This window comes from Chiloscyllium punctatum, chromosome 35 (genome assembly GCF_047496795.1).
Source record: "Chiloscyllium punctatum isolate Juve2018m chromosome 35, sChiPun1.3, whole genome shotgun sequence".
NCBI classification, from domain to species: Eukaryota; Metazoa; Chordata; class Chondrichthyes; order Orectolobiformes; family Hemiscylliidae; genus Chiloscyllium; species Chiloscyllium punctatum.
In genome coordinates this window covers 8,444,199-8,462,867 of record NC_092773.1, presented here as the reverse complement: position 1 = coordinate 8,462,867, position 18,669 = coordinate 8,444,199, and the positions used below count along the sequence as shown (strand labels likewise).

Below are 18,669 nucleotides of genomic sequence, written 5' to 3'. Positions count from 1 at the left end.
GCGGTCAGGCCGTGTGGTCAGTGAGTGAGCAATACCCGAGTTGTCTAATTAGAAGGGTGGTATCAGACTGACAGAAACAACGAGCAACAGGGAACAGAGGTGCCATGAGGAAAGTGCTTCCCAAAGTGACTGAATGGGAGACTCTCACTGGCATGCAATGTTCACAAGCCTCATTGTCTATCACATTGGGTTAGGGTGCACACACACCACGCTTGTCAATATCACAGTGGTCATCAGTCAGAAGAGACACCATCTGAGGTACGTGAGGATCTGCTTCACACACTGTGTCGTTGCAGCCAATCATTCAGAGCCTGTTCATGTGAACTGCAGACTGACCGTCCTGCAAAGGGCTGCTGCATCTCTCTCATGTCATCGTTCCATTCAAGGGGAAATATCAAACTAAGCTCGAGACCCAGAACAACCACACGTTCGCCCATCATTTGTGTGGCAAGGCTTACACGATGTAATGGTCTACAAAGCAAAATCAAACAGAACTGCAGGCAACAATCCATCCCTGCCCGATGAACTCAATGCATTTTACACTCACCTTGAACAGAAGCTCAATGAAACAATGTCACCTTTACCAACAGCCTCAGATACACCTGTACCCCAGGTCACCAGTGCAGATGTTAGATAAACCTTCTTCAGAGTGAACCCACGAAAAGCGATTCCCCGGCATTGCACTCAGATCCTGTGCAGACCAGCGGGTGGACGTATTCGAGGACACCTTCAATCTCTCCATACTTCAATCTGAAGCCCCCACCTGCTTCAAGAAGACCACCATCCTGGTACCAAAAGGAAAATCAGGCAGCATGCCTCAATGACTACCGCCCGGTGCCTCTGACCTCATTAATAATGAAGTGATTTAAGAGGTTAGTCACGGATCACATCAACTCCAGCCAACCAGACTGTCGTGACCCTTGTAATTCACTTCCCAATGCAACAGATCCATGGCAGACACCAGCTCCCTGGCCCTAAACTCATCCCTGGGACATCTGGATGAAAAGGATACATACATCAGGACACCTACATCTGGATAACAAGGAGACCTACATCAGGCTCTTCGTTAGTGATTACAGCTCCAGCTTCAACACCATAATTCCAAACTCATCTCCAAACTCTGGACCGAGGAATCAGGAAGAATTGGCAACAACATCTCCTCCACGATAATCCTTAACCCTGGTGCCACACAAGATAGTGTACTCAGCCCCCAACTGTATTCCTCAAACTAATGACTGTGTGGCAAAATTCCACCCCAACTCCATTTCCAAGTTTGCTGATGACACCATCATTGTAGGTTGGGTCTCAAACAACCATGAGACGGAGTACAGGGAAGAGAGTGAGTACTTAGCGGTGTGGTGTAAAGACCACAATCTCTCCATCGATGTCAGCAAAACAAAGGAGCTGCTCAGGGACTTCAGGAACTGGGCTGGAGGGCACGCCCCTGTAGGTATCAATGGTGCTGAGGGTGGAGAAGGTGGAGAACATCAACAATCTGACCTGGTCCGCCCACGTTGACACGATGGTTAAGAAAGCACAGCAACACCTCAGCTTCCTCAGGAGGTGAAGGAAATCCTGCATGTCCACAAAGAGTCTGACCCCAATTGTTACAGCTGCACCACAGAAAGCAACCTCTTTGTGTGGATCACAATGTGATAGGGCAACTGCTCTACCCAAGACTGCAAGAAGGTATCAAGAGTTGTGAACACAGCCCAGCAGTCCATCACACAAACCAGCCTTCCATCCACTGACTCCATCTACACTTCCCACTGCCTCAGGAAAGCAGCCAACGTACACAAATACTGTTCCCACACAGTTATAGTAGAAAGTGAGGACTGCAGATGCTGGAGACCAGAGAAGAAAGGTTTTCTGCCCGAAACATCACCTCTCCTGCTCCTTGGATGCTGCCTGGCCTGCTGTGTTTTTCCAGCACCACATTTTTCAACCCACCCCAGTTATACTCCCCTCCATCAGGAAGATGCTGTCAACATTTGGATGCATGTACAAACAGAGTCAAGAACAGCTTCTTCGAGTCACAGAGATGTACAGTGCAGAAACAGACCCTTCGGTCCAACTCATCCATGCCGACCAGATATCCTAACCCAACCTGCCAGCACCCAACCCATATCTCTCCAAACCCTTCTTCCCTGCTGTTAACAAATCTCTTAAAGGTTAATGTCTGTGTGTGTCTCTCTCTCTCTCTCTCTCTCTCTCTCTGCGCACCTTCTCTGTGGCTGTAACACTGTATTCTGCACTCTGTTCTGCTGCCCTGGTGTACTTCTTATGGTACAATCTGCCTGTAGAGCACGCAAAACAACATTTTTCGCTGCATCTCGGTATGGCACAACAATAAATCAATCAAACTAACGACTTTTTCAGGGTTTGGTAAAGAACAGTGCAAGTGCTGGAGGGAAACCTGCTGCTGATTTGCTGATCTCCACATCCCGAGGTGAGAAAGAAGGCATTTATAATGCCTGCCGTTGTCAGTCAGGGGATGGGCGAGTCATGCTGCTAGTGTTTCAGTCAGACCACATTTGGGGGATTATGTGCTCTTCTGGTCACAGCACAAACAGAAAGACGTGGAGGCTTTGGAGAGTGTGCAGAAAAGATTTACCAGAGTGTCACCTGGATTAGAGTGGATGAGGTTTGTGAAACTTGGATTGTTTTGCTGCAGCTTTGGAGGCTGAGGGGCGACCTGACAGGAGTTAATGGAAACACGAAGGGCATGGATAGGGTGGAAATTCAAACACTAGAGGGTCGAGGTTAAAGGTGAGGAAGGAAAGTTTTTGTTACACAGAGTGGGCACGGATGGGTTGGACCGAAGGGTCTGTTTCCGTGCGATACATCTCTATGACTCTGAGTGTAGCAGGCGCTTGGAACAAGCTGCCAGGGGACTTGAAGATCCGACTGCAAAGTTTAAGGGGCATTTAAACAGAGATGTGAACAGGCAGGGAATACAGGGATACAGGCTATGTGCATGCAGATGGGATGAGTTTGGAATGGGATCCTGGTTACATTGACATGGTGGGCCAAGGGCCTGTTCCTGTGATGTTCCGTGTTCTATGGGGTGAAACTATTCTCCAACAAGCTCAGGAACCACAAGGGTTACTGACGAGGGGAGGGATCGAGGGTGTTTATTTAAACTGGATCCTCCTGCAACAGCAAACGCACAAGCAACACCCACTTGCACACACTTGAGCCTAATTTGACTCGACAAAGGCCATTGCCAAATATTTGGAGCATGTATGGTCAGACTGAGAAGATGTCTTGATTAGTCATGCTGAAGGCACTTCATTTGGCTCACTCAGAGTCTGGAATGTTTCTGCTCCATTGTGTGATTCTGTAATGCAGAGACTAGGGTAAACAAATCAATGAACAACATAGTCTTGTGTCAACTGACAGGAGGGAAGCTCCTGTCTGTTCACCAATACAGATTCCAACATGTTCAGCAGTTTGGACACAAGTCTGAGTTCGATCAAAGCAATTTGTGGGGGACTAATTTCACAAACAAAAAAATTCTTTTTTCATCCTATCACAGGATTTGGGTGTCACCAATAAGACCAGTATTTGTTGCCATCCCTAATTACCCTTGACCTGAGTGATTTTCTTTGGTTGTTTAAGGTGGCATTTCGTGCCACCCACACCGCTCTGGGTCTGCAGTCCCACATCAGCCAGACTGGGTGAGAGCAGCAGAGTTCTGTTTTCCGTGCTAAGGGAAGGATTTTATTCAGCTGGAGAGGGTTTCAGAAAAGATTTGCCAGGGCGTTGCTGGGACTGGAGGTTTTGAGCTTTGGGGAGAGGCTGAAACTTTTTTCACTGGAGCGTAGGAGGATAAGGGGAGACGTTATAAAAGTTTATCAAATCATGGGGGCAATAAATAAGGTAAATGACAGCTGTCTTTTCCCTTGGGTGGGGGAGTTCAAGACTAAGGGGCATATTTTTGAGGTGAGAGGAGAGAGATTATATAAAGGACATGAGGGGCAACTTTTTTTTAACACAGAGCGTGCTTTTTATGTGGAATGATCGTCGTGAGCAAGTGTTGGATGTGCATATCGTTCCAAGGTTTAAAAGACATTTGCATACATTCATGGATAGGAAAGGTTTGGAGGGAGATTGGCCAGGAGCAGGCAGGTAGGACGAGTTTAGATTGGGATTATGGTCGGCCCGGACTGGATGGACCGAAGGGTCTGTTTCTGTGCTGTATGACTCTATGACTCTCCGTAACAGCATCAGTGAAGCCAGTTTGTTGACCAGCGATTTTGCAGCAATTGATGACAGTTGTGCTATGTCCAGTACACATGCTCCCTCCAGCCTGACTATGGGCTGCTGGATTACCAACCTGTTACCACTGTGCTATCACTTCCTGCTGCTGAAACAGGGCACATCACAGCACCGTTCAATTCCTGTCTACGAACTCCAGCTTTACCTGGGAAAGTGCAGTTTCAGCTCTCGCTCCCCCTCATAGGGAGGAAGTCGAAAAACACACAGCAACCAGCAAAATAAAACCAACATGGGGTTGTGTGGGGAAAGTGAGTCAGAAGATTAGTTGCCATAGTCTGGAATAGCAAAGCAGTCTCCTGTGTCTGTTTCACCTCTCAGTAAGGTCACAACTGATCTGATCACTCCATATTCCTGTCTCTTCCCCAATAACCTCTCAACCCTCCCTCTGCTTATCAGCAATTTACCCACTTCTGCATTTCCAGGAACCAATTCCATAAGGCTCTCAACCCAAAGGAATCTCTCCTGTTTTAAATAGGTGGCCTCTAATTTACAAACGGTGACCCCTTGTTTTAGATGGTTTCCTCACGTGAGACATTCTCTTAATATCTATCCTGACAAGACACCTCAGGGTCTGAAGAGGTTCGAGGGGCTGATTGCCCACCTCTTACACCAATACCTGATATTCGTCGATCTGAAGTTCAGTGGACTCAGTGACACCACTTTTATTCCTCACTTGAACTGATCTTGAATAGCTTTGTTGATAATTTGACAGGGACTGAGAGAGGGCTGAATTCTGAACAAAAATCACAGACATTCTGGTTGACAGTGGGCTCATAGCCTCCCAAAGTCCTCGCCATCTTCTCAAGTGCAATTTGGGCTTCTGTGTGTCTCTGTGTATGAGTATGTGTCTCTTCAGTGGGTGTGAGTACACGTATGCAGTGTTTGTATGAGAGTGTGTACGTATGTGTGTAAGACTATGTCTGTATGTGACAGTGTGAGACAGAGAGAGAACGTGGATGTGGATTGAAGATGTTTGTTTGTGTGTGTGTGTGAGAGTGAGAATGAGAATGTGTGAGACAGAGTACGTGTGTGTGTGTGTGTGTGTGTGTGTGTGTGTGTGTGTTTTGGAGAGAGAGAGAGATGGGAACCAAAGACCACTTCCTGTTCTGAATGTGACTGCTAAGGGGGAGCACAAAAAGGGTGGGACATGTATGAAGTGTCTGTTGTCATGGGGGTCCAGTTATACTGTCATCAGAGGATTAGTGCTGGTTGTTGGGGTCATGGGGGTGGGAGGGGGTTGCTGTTCTGATTTAACAAGTGGCTCTGGTTCTTGTAACTTACTTCAGTCCCATTCAGTGTCTGGGCTCAGGGCCAACACTGGCAGCTGACAAAAGACTAGCCGCTGAAAGTGCCCAACAGAGATTTTTCATTCCGCTCTCTGCTGGGGAACGTACACAGTGTAAACGTGTGATTCTGAGAGCTGTGTGTGGTCTCATCAGCACTGAATGATGTGAGAAACCCCATCTTCTATCCTGCACAAATAGATGCGAATTTCCATCTACAGACTGTATGAAGTCACACCTCAGCTCAATCCCCTTGCTCTGCTGACAGTGCTTTTCAACAGAATGCATCAATTATAGCTCACCTCTCCCCCAACTTCTCTGGTGCAAGTAGGGAATGGCAATAAATGATGGTCTAGCCAACATTACCCACACCCTGTGAACAAAACTTACATCAGGATATTGCAAGATATGTTCTCGAACTGCACTCTCTGCTCTGGGAGAAATAACCCTCCAACTCCTTTCAGAGGATTTTGTGATATCTCTGCAGATATAAATCAGAAGGTCACTCACTGATCGTGGGCTATCAAAGAAAGCACACCAACCAGCCCCCTCTCACTCAACCTCAGACCCCTCAAATCTTGACTGTCACAACAATCATACAATCCTGACAGTGCGGAAGGAGGTCCTCTGGCCCTCCGAAGAGCATCCTAACCAGTCGCATCCCCATTACCCTGCATTCTCCATGGCTAACCCAACTAGCCTGCACATCTTTGGACAGTGGGAGAAAACCCACACAGAGACGGGCAGAATGTGCAAATTCCATACAGTCACCCAAACGCTGGAATCGAAGACAGGTGCCTGGCACTGTGAGGCAGCAGTGCTAACCACTGTGCCAAGTACCTACCCAATTCCCTTTGAAAGCGACAGTGGAATCTGCTTTCAGCAGCCCCTCCAAAGCAGCATGCTGCAGATCATAGCAACTGACTGTCAAAAAGCAGAAATCTCATCCCAATGTGCACTCCCTCTCCCCCTGCCACCTGCCCTGTGATTCGAACAGCCTCTACCTCTGGCCTGTGTCATTTGGAACCACTGCCAGTCTCCTTCTCTGAACAACCTCAGCTTCTCTCTGTCAGATCAGGGTAAACAGGTTCTGATCTGGGAGGGATCCTGTTCAACTTCTGTCAAATGGACCAATCATTGTGCAAACACAGGAGCAGCAGAGGGTCAAAACGGCAAGTTTGTGTTTTAACCAAACCAGGAAAGATACCCTCCCTGCATGCAGCCTTTCCAACTCGGTTACAATTTCATACATTTCAGTCAGATCCTCTTGCATTCATCTCAACTCAGGCGAGTACTTCTCAATTGTATCCTCTCCATTTATCATAGAGGTGTTAAACTCCCTCGGCAGACACAAACTGATCGCTCTGTAAGATAGCATCCGGAGTGATTCTGAGAATCCACTACCAAGATCTGATCTGGATGTGAATTAGCACAAGCTGCAGGCAAGGTGTCAGCTTTGGGCACTGAATTCTCTGAACTTCAGTATCAGAAGGTTTCATGTGACTGTCATTCCCAATACATTCCCACTAGATTGAAATAGAAACACAGTCAGTCTCACTTGGTATCAAACTGTATTCAAGACTTCTTGGCTAAAATCCAATGGCCCCCTCCCCCCCCCTAACCAACCCTGCTACCAAAATGTACCTGTGCCATAAAATCAGTCAACACAGATGTGGTTCAAAGCTGACCTCCACCAGAGATCACAACTGGGAAATGATAGAGTCACTTGTCCACATTGATCCAAGAGTACTCTGTCATTGATGTCTTTGTGGGGTAGTCTCTGTGTCTCTCCCATCACCTGGTGCAGCTCCCTTTTATTGCTTTCCCCTCTCTGTCTCACTCTCTCATGTCTCCGAATTGAACACCATGCACACCGACATTATCGAAGTGTCAACAAAACACAGGGAGAGGTGACTGCAAGGCTTTGAGATTCAACCTTCTGAAAAGGAAGATGAAAATCGACATCTCTCAAGCAGTGGGTTCTGCCTCCTCTTGTGGTGATGTCCTCCTTTATGATCCAAAGCGAGCATCAGAATAGATGGATCACAGCCTTGGGGGGGGTGGGAATCAAAGTGTTGATCGCAGGAGGGTATTTCCTCTGGTGGGTGCACATGAAAACAAGGGGACACAGTTTAAAAATGAAAGGTTTGGCTGTGACAATGGGACATGGGTCTTGTCGCTCTGTAGGATTCCCTGCCCCAGACAGCAGTGGAGTCTGGGTCACTGAATCTCAACCTGAGAGAGGCAGAGTTTGATCTACAGGGAGAGACCACACCAGCCATAATTGTGATGGGCCAAATGGCCAACTCCTGTTCCTCGAGTCTCCTCTCCCACAGGGAAAAGCAGCCAATACAACATTGGCCTCAGTAAAACGTTCCCAATCCAGACAGAATTAACAGCACAGTGACCAGATGGTTCGTTTACATGCCCCACATGAGCAAGAATCCTAACTCAGGGTCAGAGGCAGGGACAAGTGTCATGGGTCCCACTGTCGTCCTGGCTCAGGACCTTCTGACCACAGGAAGTCCCCAACAGCCTGACGCCCCAGACACCGAGCCCTGATGTGCCTGCAGCTGTCCCAGACCCTGGCTCCTTGTTCTCTGACCCTTTCCCTTCACCACCTGGCATTTTTAATCTTGTGGTTTCGGGTCCCAGCTTTGGCAGCAATTGTGCAGCCACAAACACACGCTGTTTAAACAAGAAAAGCTCCTGTCCTCATGAGCAAACCTCTCTGTGTTGATGCTTTGCTTTTTCGTTTTCCCAAGTTATTGGAAGGAAGAAGCCCACAAAAACGACTTGATACTAAGGAGAACTATTTCTCCTGATTCAATCCCACTGCTGGATCCTGTGACAATGCTGGCACCTCAATAAGGTTATTTTGTCCTTGGCTGTTTTTTTTAAGAGAGGTCGTAAAGGCAGAGGTATGGAGGGGTCTGGGAAGAGTCTAGTTTAACATTGGCTGGGGAACGGTCAGGTCTCCCAGTTCAGGTTTCGTTTAGCTGTGGCAGTACAAGATGCTGGAATCCAGGAAAGGTTCCAAGCTTCAGTGAACGATTCCTGACCGACTTTCTCTCTGGAATCTCTTTGGATGTTGTTCCTTCCTGCCTGTAAGAACCTGGGTTTGAAATTACCTTGTGCCAAAGGGTGTGTTTATGGGACATTCTGGGAATTGGAACAGCTCCTCAGTTAAGTTGCTGTGTCGAGTCGGTTACATTTTCCAAAGGTTCGGTTTTTCTCAATTCCGTTTTCTTTTCTTCATGTTTCAAATCGATGTTTAAATCAATGCTGTTTTGCTTAAAGCGGAGTGGTTTGACCAGCTGCATCTCTCCTGGAATATCTGCTTCACACCTACCTTTCAAATAAGGAAGAGTGAGGGTCTGGGCTACCTTCTGAAAATATGTTGTAGGAGGTCTGGCCTGGTCCATTAGAAACCTGAGTAACTAAGGGCATGGAAACAACAAAACAAGCTGGTGTTTCCATCTTGAGGGAGAGAAGGATTAAGGGAAAGATCTATTCCTTCAAATCGTAAAATGACCCTAAAAAAATCATTCAAGGAATGAAGTCAGTCTTGCTCACGTCACTCATCTCATCACAAGCAGATGGGAGTTGAACTGTCCAGAAGGAGGAAAAGAAGGATGAGGTTGTGGAGGAATCTAAAATCAAGGATAAACATTGGAATACTGTGGTCTCCCTCCTACAGGAAGGATGTTATGAAACTTGAACAGTTTCAGAAAAGACTGAGAAGACGACTGCCAAGAGTAGAGGGTATAGGGAGAGGCTGTTTTTCCCTGGAGTTTCAGAGGCTGAGGGGTAACCTCATAGAGATTTATAAAATCATGAGGGGCATGGATAGGATAAACAGACAAGGTCTTTTCCCTGGGGTGCGGGAATTCAAATTGCGAGGGCATAGGTTGAGGGTGAGGGGGGAAAAATTTAAAAGGGACCTAAGGGGCACCTTTCTCATGCAAAGGGTGTACGTGTATGGAATGAGCTGCCAGAGGAAGTGGAGGAGGCTGGGACAATTACAACATTTACAAGGCATCAGGATGGGTATATGAATAGGAAGGGTTAGAATGATCTGGGCCCAGTGCTGACAAATGGGACTAAATTAAGTTAGGATATCTGGTAGGCATGGATGAGTTGGACTGAAGGGTCTGTTTCTGTGCTGTACATCTTATCTTGAAGTTGGTTTTAACCTAAAACAGGGACTTAATACACAAAAAAAGGAGAGGAAACAGAATAAATCAAACTATTTTCATTTAATACAAGTTTAAAGATTTTGAAACATCTGGTACAAATACCATTAAATTCAAAAGCATCCCTTTACATACTCAGACCAAACTGAGCTCCTTTGTCTACACCATCTACAGGACAGTACTTACTATGGCTTCAACTCTCAACCTTGAAAATCTGAAAACCTCTTCCTGGAACCTTCATATAACTGAGCTTAAACATTCACAGCTTCAAATAACCCTTTCAGGGTTTTGAACAAACACCTGTGGATTGGAATGGTTCCACTGATTTCTTCATAACTCGAACACATTCCCATTGTTACACCTTCATGTTCAGCTGAGATTCCTGAAGAACTGCTAAACTGAAATTTAAAAAAAGAACCCTTTCCATGCTTAGGGTGGTTGCCTGCATCAAAGGGAAATGAATCCCTGACTTTCTCAACTGAAGCAAAATGTACAAATTGTTCAGTTTGCTCCTGAAATTCTCCCAACGTGAACAATTACTGTCCAGGAAGACTTTCTTTCTCACACACACAGTGAGGAGAATCCCAATAGGTGAATCATTAAACCCCTTCAGACACACAGAAACTTTATTCTGTGTGTCGATCAGGAATCCATTGGACAAGATCAGTAAGAAATAAATTGTCGCAAAGAGGTACAGAGACTGCAGAGGGACACAGAACGGTTGGAGTGAGTGACTGGGACTGGACAGATGGAGTATAATGTGTGAAATGTGAGTCTGTCCAAGGAGAAGAGAAAAGCAGTTTATGATTTCACTGCAGACAGGTTGCAGGACCCGAATGTACCCAGACAGATCCGAGCGGTTTGGTACATTTCTTGAGAAAACATCAGAGGGTTAAACACAAACTGTAGCTTGTGTCTTCACTAAGATCTGAAAGTGAAGCTTTAATTTGATACTTGAAGCTCTCCAAGGCCGAGTTAATTGTTGGGTGAAGCAATCACCGAGGGTCTCAGCTAAAGGGAAAAATTACAGGGCCCGTGACCTTGACAATGGAGTTTCCTCCTCGATCACGTCAGCTCGACAATTCTCAGTGTTCCTCAGAACAAACATCATCGTTTATTTCCAAACTCTGCACGCCCTCTCCTTTCCATTGTTCACAAGTCTATCTCAGAATCAGGAGCTGTCAGTGTGTGATTCTCATTATTATCCAGGGAGGGGTATCTCCACACATCAGAACAGAGGAGGGGTCCAGGAGTTAGAGAGCGGTGAACCTCAGAACAGACCAGGTCACTAACACAAACATGTGTCTCTGCCATGAAATCAAACACATTCTCACAAACTGGTTTTCAGTCAACCTGAACAACCAACAGCACCATGTCGAAAGAAACAAAGTTGAAATATTATGCAATCCATAACTGACTCCAGCTCTGTGTGATGTTGTGCACACTATAACATCCCCAGGAATGTTCCAATTCTTCAACAGGGTGTGTTCCATGATCCTAAATAAACAACAGTTTTTGTTCAGTCAACAGTAAACATAACTCACCTCTGAGGAAAAAAAAATCATGACGGCTTCCCTCGATCTTTTTCACAGACCAGACCATCGCCTCTGTCTGGGCATCAAACAGAAGTGAATAGACTGAAAATTCAGGCCGAGCTGTGCAGGGGTGAAACTAGGACGTTTTTCTTTTTACACACATAGAATGGGCAAACACTGTGATTCCCTTCCCTTAGGGACACTGGGTCAATACTGAGATGAACAGAGTTTTGTTGGATAAGGTCAGAGGAGTACATGGACCACAGACAAGTACAATCTGAAATGCAGATTCCCCAGGATGGCTTTGGGTGATAGTACAAAGCAAAGGAGCTGAATAGCCTTTTCACGTTCCTGCATGTTTTGCACTGTCCTATTCTAACCCTCACCTGCCTGTCTGATACACTGTTAGACTGAAAATTTACTCTGGGTTTCGGTAGTCTTTTTTCTCCAATCGTATAACAGTCAGGGTGTCCATTCAGCCCATCAGATCTGTACCAGCCCCTCGAGAAATCTCTCCGACTCAGATCGCTCAATCTCTCCAGTTCCAGCAAATTCATTTCTTGTCAGGTGGATGTCCAATTCCCTCTGGAATGCTCCTACCGACCTCCAGACCGCAACAACTGGCTGAATGAACATGTTGCCTCTGGTGTTTTGGACCAGACCTTTGGCAGTTTTCCCATGTTACATTGATTCAGTGGATGTCGTCTCTATCTTCATTATCGAGGAGAAAATGCCTAACCTTCCTTATCTAACTTGCTTTCCACTCTTCAGGAGAGTTCAGCTGAGGCTGTTCCATGGCAGCACCTAAGACGCGAGAGCAGGACGAAGTCATTGAGTCTGTTCTGCAATTCTATGAGATTGTGGTTGATCTCATCTTCCTCAACTCGCCTTTCATGCCATAACCCTTCCTTCTCTTACTGATTAACAAATCTGTCTCAGTCTTGGATATACTTAATGACCCAGACCTGATAGCCCTCCGTGGGAAGGAATTCCAGAGACGCATTCCACCCTGAGAGAAGAAATTGCTCCTCATCTCTGTCTTAAAAAGCCCTTATTCTGAGATGATACCCTCTGGTCCTAGACTCTCCCTGCAAGGGGAAATAGCCTCTGCACATCTCCCCTGTCAAGTCCCCTCAGAATTTTGTGTGTTTCAATATGCCTTTCCTTTCCTTCATCTAGTGGCAGGGATGGATGTGATAATGGACTGGGCAGTGTTTGTAGCTCACTAACAACCTGACTCCACCAGGGAGTGACAATAATAATCACTGACGGTCCTGTCATACAAACACCGTGTGCTCAAAAACAGACTCCTCACTCTCACTGTTCCCCAAAACTGGGAAACACTTGAACGTTAAATCTCATTACACCCTCCTGAGCCACCAAACAAAAGCATTACACAATCACTCAACACAGAATTGGTGGCCATTCTGCCCATTCATCTTGTGCTGGCTCTAACCAGCCCTCTCTGCAAATCTTCTCTGTTCAGGACATGCCCAGTTCCCTTCTGAAAGTTATCACCCTGTCAGCCCCCAATTCCCTTTTCAACACAGCACTCCGGATCACAACAACTCGCTGCTTTTTTACGAAAAACCAAGTTTCTTCCCTCTCCCTTTTTTTCCCCCCTTTGTTCCAACTATTTTCGATTTGTGCCAACTCTGGTTCATCAAGGGAAACTGACAGCAGGCACTCTTTGTACCACTGCACGCCTCGTCAATTCAGAATGACCTTCTTCAATTCAATAATAATGGTACTTAAGGAATCAGCTGGGAAATCCTTCAAGTTCTGCAGACAGCACCAAGTGCTGGAGACGACAATACCACCGTTTAACAGGCAATGCACTCAATATCAAGTCCGGTTACTCTGCTGCTTCCTGCTTCCTGTTTCCCCCAAATCGATGCAAACTTCAAAGAGCAGACACAGAAAGAAACAAGAATGAAAGCAGCCTTTGAGTGTTAGGCGATAAGCTTTTCCGAAATCCTCAATGTTTCACGATGATGCATGAATGATTGGACGATAAGAAAGCCCTGAAGCTGATCTACGACGCATTCGCCAAATGAAACAAAAAAAAACAAAAAGTGACGACTGGTCACTGACCCAAGCACTGACTCTGTTTTCTCTCCACAGACACTGCGAAACCTGCCAAGATCCTCCAGCAATTTCTGTTTCTATTTCACACTGAATGAAGTGATTGGACCTGAGTCATGTTAACCTCAGGCAATTGTTCACTTATCCCACTTGGAGTTTGTTGCTTACATATTACCTCAGATGATGCCAATTGCCCTTCAATGGAGCTGTTATGGTAAAGTGGTAGTCTCACTATCTCCGAGCCTGGATGTCTCCATTCACCGTCACACTGTTCCAGAGGTGTGTCATATAACCCGTCTCTGAACAGGCTGATTACAAAATACTCAGATCTCCCTTGCTTTACTGTCTCTCCCATTTTTCTGCCAGCTGTTCAGAGAATCATTGCATCCCTCCAGCCCAATGAGACCACATTGACTCTCCAAACAGCATCCCACCCAGACCCACCCTCCTACCCAGTCCCTGTAACCCTGCATTTCCCATGGCTAACCCACCTAGTCTACGCATCCCTGAACACTCTGGGGCAGTTTAGCATGGCCAATCCACCTGACCTGCACATCTTTGGATTGTGGGAGGAAACCGGAGCACCCGGAGGAAACCCACACAGACACGGGGAGAATGTGCAAACTCCATACACAGTCCCCTGAGGCTGGAATCCAACCTTGGTCCCTGGTGCTATGAGGCAGCAGTGCTAACCACTGAGCCATTGTGATGGGCTTGATTAAACTCAGTGACTTGTGTTGATAGGATGTGATGGCTTTTCAGTGCATTCAGTGAGGACATAAGGAAGGACTGAAACCATGCTCTCAAAGCTTGTCTTTTCAGTCTGAAGGGAGCTGGGAGCCTGCAGCTGGTAAACACACTGAAGTGGGATTAGTTTGGGGGTGGAGACGGTGTCAGAGATACTTGGCAATCCTGCTCTATCGTCCTTGAAGAAGGGGAGGGAGAATCGGTCATTCGTGAGCACCATTCAGCACATGTACCTTACAGACATTCAGGGTCAGGCTTTATATCTCTACCTGATGGCACCTGGTGCAGAGTAGAAACTGGCTCAGCCTGGCATGGGTTTGTGAATGGTGGCTGATGTTGCCGAGTTACCAAACCAACCATTGGTCACATCAGTGTTGACGCTCTTGGTTGCCATAGATTTTTCTCATTATCCCGCCTGACCCTTTTGAAAGTACCAGTGACCTTTCTGTGCCACATCATCCATCACTGACTTGACTTTGCAGTCTACGTGCCTCACTTCAAATAGTGTGTGTGGATTTCCTCACTGATAAATGCTGCAGACAGAAATTAAACCCATGGGCCTCTGCTCCCACACCCATGAAGGTATTTATTAGGAAACAGTCCACACTTGCACCCTTTGTTCCTCCCCAGACATAACCAGGGCCTGAGGATTAGCAGCCATTTTTCAATGACTTCATTCATTGTTAAAGCCACTGCAGAAGGATTGAAGAACTAAGCTGTTAGACTGGTCAAGAACCCAGAGTGAGGAGTAAAAGGAAAAAGCCAAAAGGGTGAGCCCTCAAGAAATAGACCCAAATACAATTGGCAACCCAGTGTCAGAGCAATGACAGGTTTCGAACACGTGGTTACATGAAAAAGATTATAACCTTCACAAAACATTCCTGCAAATCATTTGCTGGAGATTTCTGGTGTCATTTTGCCAAGGAGTATATCGGAAAATAGTGTTTTTTAAAAAAAATTATCGTTTCTTTCACTGTTGTTTGCCTGGTTCCACCAGAACCAGTCAATCTTTGCTCTTGTTGTGTGCTGCCTGCTTTTCATTCACCCTTATTCCTTTCCAGTGAAGTCACACCAGGGGACAGGACCCCGACAGACAATTATCTATCAGAGTACAGACTGAAGGGTTGTGATGCCTGACTACAATTCCAAGCCAGAAGCAGTCTTTTTGTGCATGACAAGCTGAGAGCAGCTCCCTCTCATTTGCATTGCAATGAGATTACAGTGACAGCATGCATCACTGATCCAACACTGTGTGCATTGGTAATGAGGGTGATCAAACATTTAATTTAAGTGTTCCTGCTATTCACCGAGGGCCATAAGACTGAATTAAACAGAGGCATCTATTCAGAGGCACTGGCTAAATTGTTCACCATCATTAAGCATTAGCTTATATTTTGCACTTCAGCTGAAAATTAACTCGCAAGGTACTTGAATTGTTTTAATTTAATTATGCCTTTTTTTATAAAAAAAACGTTCAGTGAGGAGATCTCTTCTTATTACATTCAGCTTCTTGTTTTGGGCCAAGCTATCTCATGTGAATTTGTTTCGCTTTGCCAAAGTGGAGTGACAATGTAAAATCTGCATCGAGCAAAGCTGCAACGCCAAAGCCCTTCACCTGTAACAGAGCTGTGAGGCTTCAGAGAATTACACAGCACTGAATGAGGCCATTTGGCCCACATCGCCTGTGCTGCCTCTTTCAAAGACCTAAATCTCTGACAAGCCAAGATTTTTTCCAGAATGCTCTCAGCTCCCAGAGTGGATGATGTGAACGGCTGAGGTGGACTCATGAATAAACCTGAGGGAGACCGGCTGCATTGATGAGGTGAGATGAAGAGGGATGAGGAAAAGTTTCACATGGCACATCAATGTAAATCAGGAACAGGTCCAGGCCAAGTCATGGTCTCTCCAACCAATTCCACCAAGAACAGTGTGTTTGATCTGATCGTGGCCTCAACCCCATTTTCCTCCTTGCCCCAAAAATGAACACATCGCAGGGCTTTGAGACAGGGTGGACCTATGATGGCATTGTGGAAAGATCACCCGATACTCAGAGAATTACCAGCAGACGCAGAAAATCCTTCACAAAGTTAAACTTCTTTTTGCAAACAAAAGCTGTGGCAGTCAGAAATTGTCAGTTAATTTTATCTGATGACAGTGATTGAAAATGAGCAGCACAGTGGTTCAGTGGTCAGCACTGCTGCCTCACAGTGCCAGAGAGCCGGGTTCGATTCCCACCTCAGGTGACTATCTGTGTGGAGTTTGCACATTCTCCCTGTGTCTGCTTGGGTTTCCTTCAGGTGCGCCTGTTTCCTCCCACAGTCACAAAGATGTGTGCAGGTTAGGGTGGATTGGCCATGCTAAATTGCCCATAGTGTTAGGTGCATTAGTCAGGGGTAAATGTAGGAGAATGGGATTGGGTGGATACTCTTCAGAGGGTCGATGTGGACTTGTTTGGTCGATGGGCCTTTTTCGTACTCTAGGGAATCTAATCTAGTGTCATTTACAAGGTACCATGCAACAATTGAAAAGAAAACTCTACATGGGACAAACGAGCAGGACACTTGCCACCAGGATACATGAACTCCAACTGGCCAAAAGACACGACCCACGATCACTAGTTTCCACACATACTGACAAGGAAGGACACCATTTTGACTGGGACAATGCAGACATCCTAGGACAGGCGAAACAAAGACACACACAAGAATTCTTCAAGGCATGGCATTCGAACCAAAACTCCATCAATAAACACATCGATTTAGATCCTATCTACCTTTCCTTGAAAAAAAAACCAAAAATGACATTACTCACCTTAAGAAACCAAGACCTATAAAACAGAGAGGCAGGACATAGCACCAGCATTTCACCAGAAACTCTCACTGATGATGTTACCTCGTCATGCTGACAAAACGTCTGATAACAAACCTTCTAGCTCAGCGAACTAACTTACATACTGATCAACCTGACCTACAAATCTTCTGAAAAATTGTGAGAGCTATTCAGAATTTACATCGAGCCTAACTGTCCAGTTCAGAGTTACCATCCAGTTTAGAGTTACTGTCCATCCAGTTCAGAGTAACCGTTCAGTTCAGAGTTACTGAAGAAGGGCCGATGCCCAAAACGTTGATTCTCCTGCTCCTTGAATGCTGCCTGACCTGCTGCGCTTTTCCAGCAACACATTTTCAGTTCAGAGTTACTGTCCAGTTCAGAGTTACTGTCATCAGAGTTACTGGATTCTGTCCACAGCATGTGCAGAGTGTTAGTGTGCGGAAGAATTTGCTGCAAGATGTATGAACTGCAGCTGAAATATGGCATATCTCACATGAGACAATGTTTACTGACTGTGAGGAGCCATGTGTTGCCAATGAGGGTTTGGTGGGTTTTGCTCTTTTTTTCTCTTGCCAATCAATGTTGTCTGTGCTTCTCCAGACTGTTCCATCCTGTGGCAATGTGTGCTCCAGCTTTTAGCACTCCAACCTTTCTCCACCATTGCAGACCTTCCTCTTGTTTCAGTGCACAACATACCTTGGAGGCTGAACACTGATCCTGTCTCTACCTCTTGTTTCTGATGGCAGATTTGCATTTGGTTGATGTTTTGGTGCCGAGCCAGCCAATTGTCATTCCATGTTTGCTCAGTGGACGATATGCGTAAACTCTGGGCACATTGGGAATCTGTACTGGGTGCTACGCCAGACTGCACAGCCCATTGACAGTGTAACTTCAAGCAGTTGAGAGGTATGTATCGGCTTCCTGCACATTATGGCAGGTTGGTTGGCTCCTATCCAAAAGCAGCAGACAGTGCTCATCATTAACACTGGAACTTTTCCAAATAAGACTGGAAAACAAGAGACAACTTGGGAAACAAAGTGAGAAATGCTTTGTCAATGTTTCTCAGGCGAGTCACTGTCCCAGTTCAGGATTGGCCTCTGACAGCTCTCAGTCCTTAAATGGATTATCCTGCACTTGCCCCGATGTAGTGCTGTCAACTGAGATGGCAGTCCCAACAACTGAGATCCAAGTCCCCGACTGCAAGATGAAAGCAGCCTTCACTGTTTGGTCATTAAGCTCTCTTCAAAGCCTCACCAAATAAATCAGTGCATTTTTTGCACCCAGGTCATCAGGGAAAGTTGCTTGAATGTCATTCAGCAAATGGTGATGAGGGAACCAGTGAAACAAGGCTGGGTGAAGGTCAGGTCCCTCCATCAGCCTGAGGTTGAGTCAGACTGGTTGTTGTGGTCAGGTTCGAGACTGAGAAACGACCATGTGGTCGACAGCCTTCAGTCTTCAGTGTCAGGTCACTGCCTGGAAAATCAGGAGAGCAGGGCAGGGCAGTACAATCCCCAAGCACATCCACCTTCCTTTTCGGTTCATAGCAGGGCTCTGTTACAGTCCTGTCTCTGCCAGGGGAGGGGGGAATTCCACAGAGGCCCCGTCCATAAGTTTCCAGACTAATCCTCCACCTGTGAAAGTGTGCATTATTTCAAGGATAAGGAGATTCTGTTTGAAATCTATTTCTTTCCTTGCTCAAGTTTGTCAATGCAA

The 18,669-nt window shown here is 46.1% G+C and overlaps 1 protein-coding gene across 3 annotated transcripts in view; it reads left to right on the top strand.

Moving 5' to 3' along the window:
* LOC140459616 (leucine zipper putative tumor suppressor 1-like) overlaps positions 1-18,669 on the top strand; it is a 41,257-nt gene that overhangs the window by 3,231 nt on the left and 19,357 nt on the right. The window contains exons 2-3 of one of the 3 annotated variants that reach the window (XM_072553904.1): positions 2,380-2,449; positions 17,703-17,862. The exons of 1 other annotated variant lie outside the window; for it this stretch is intronic. The gene's annotated coding sequence lies outside the window, so the exon portion shown is untranslated. The remainder of the gene's footprint in view (positions 1-2,379; positions 2,450-17,702; positions 17,863-18,669) is intronic. One more of the 3 variants, XM_072553903.1, reaches the window with a different exon arrangement.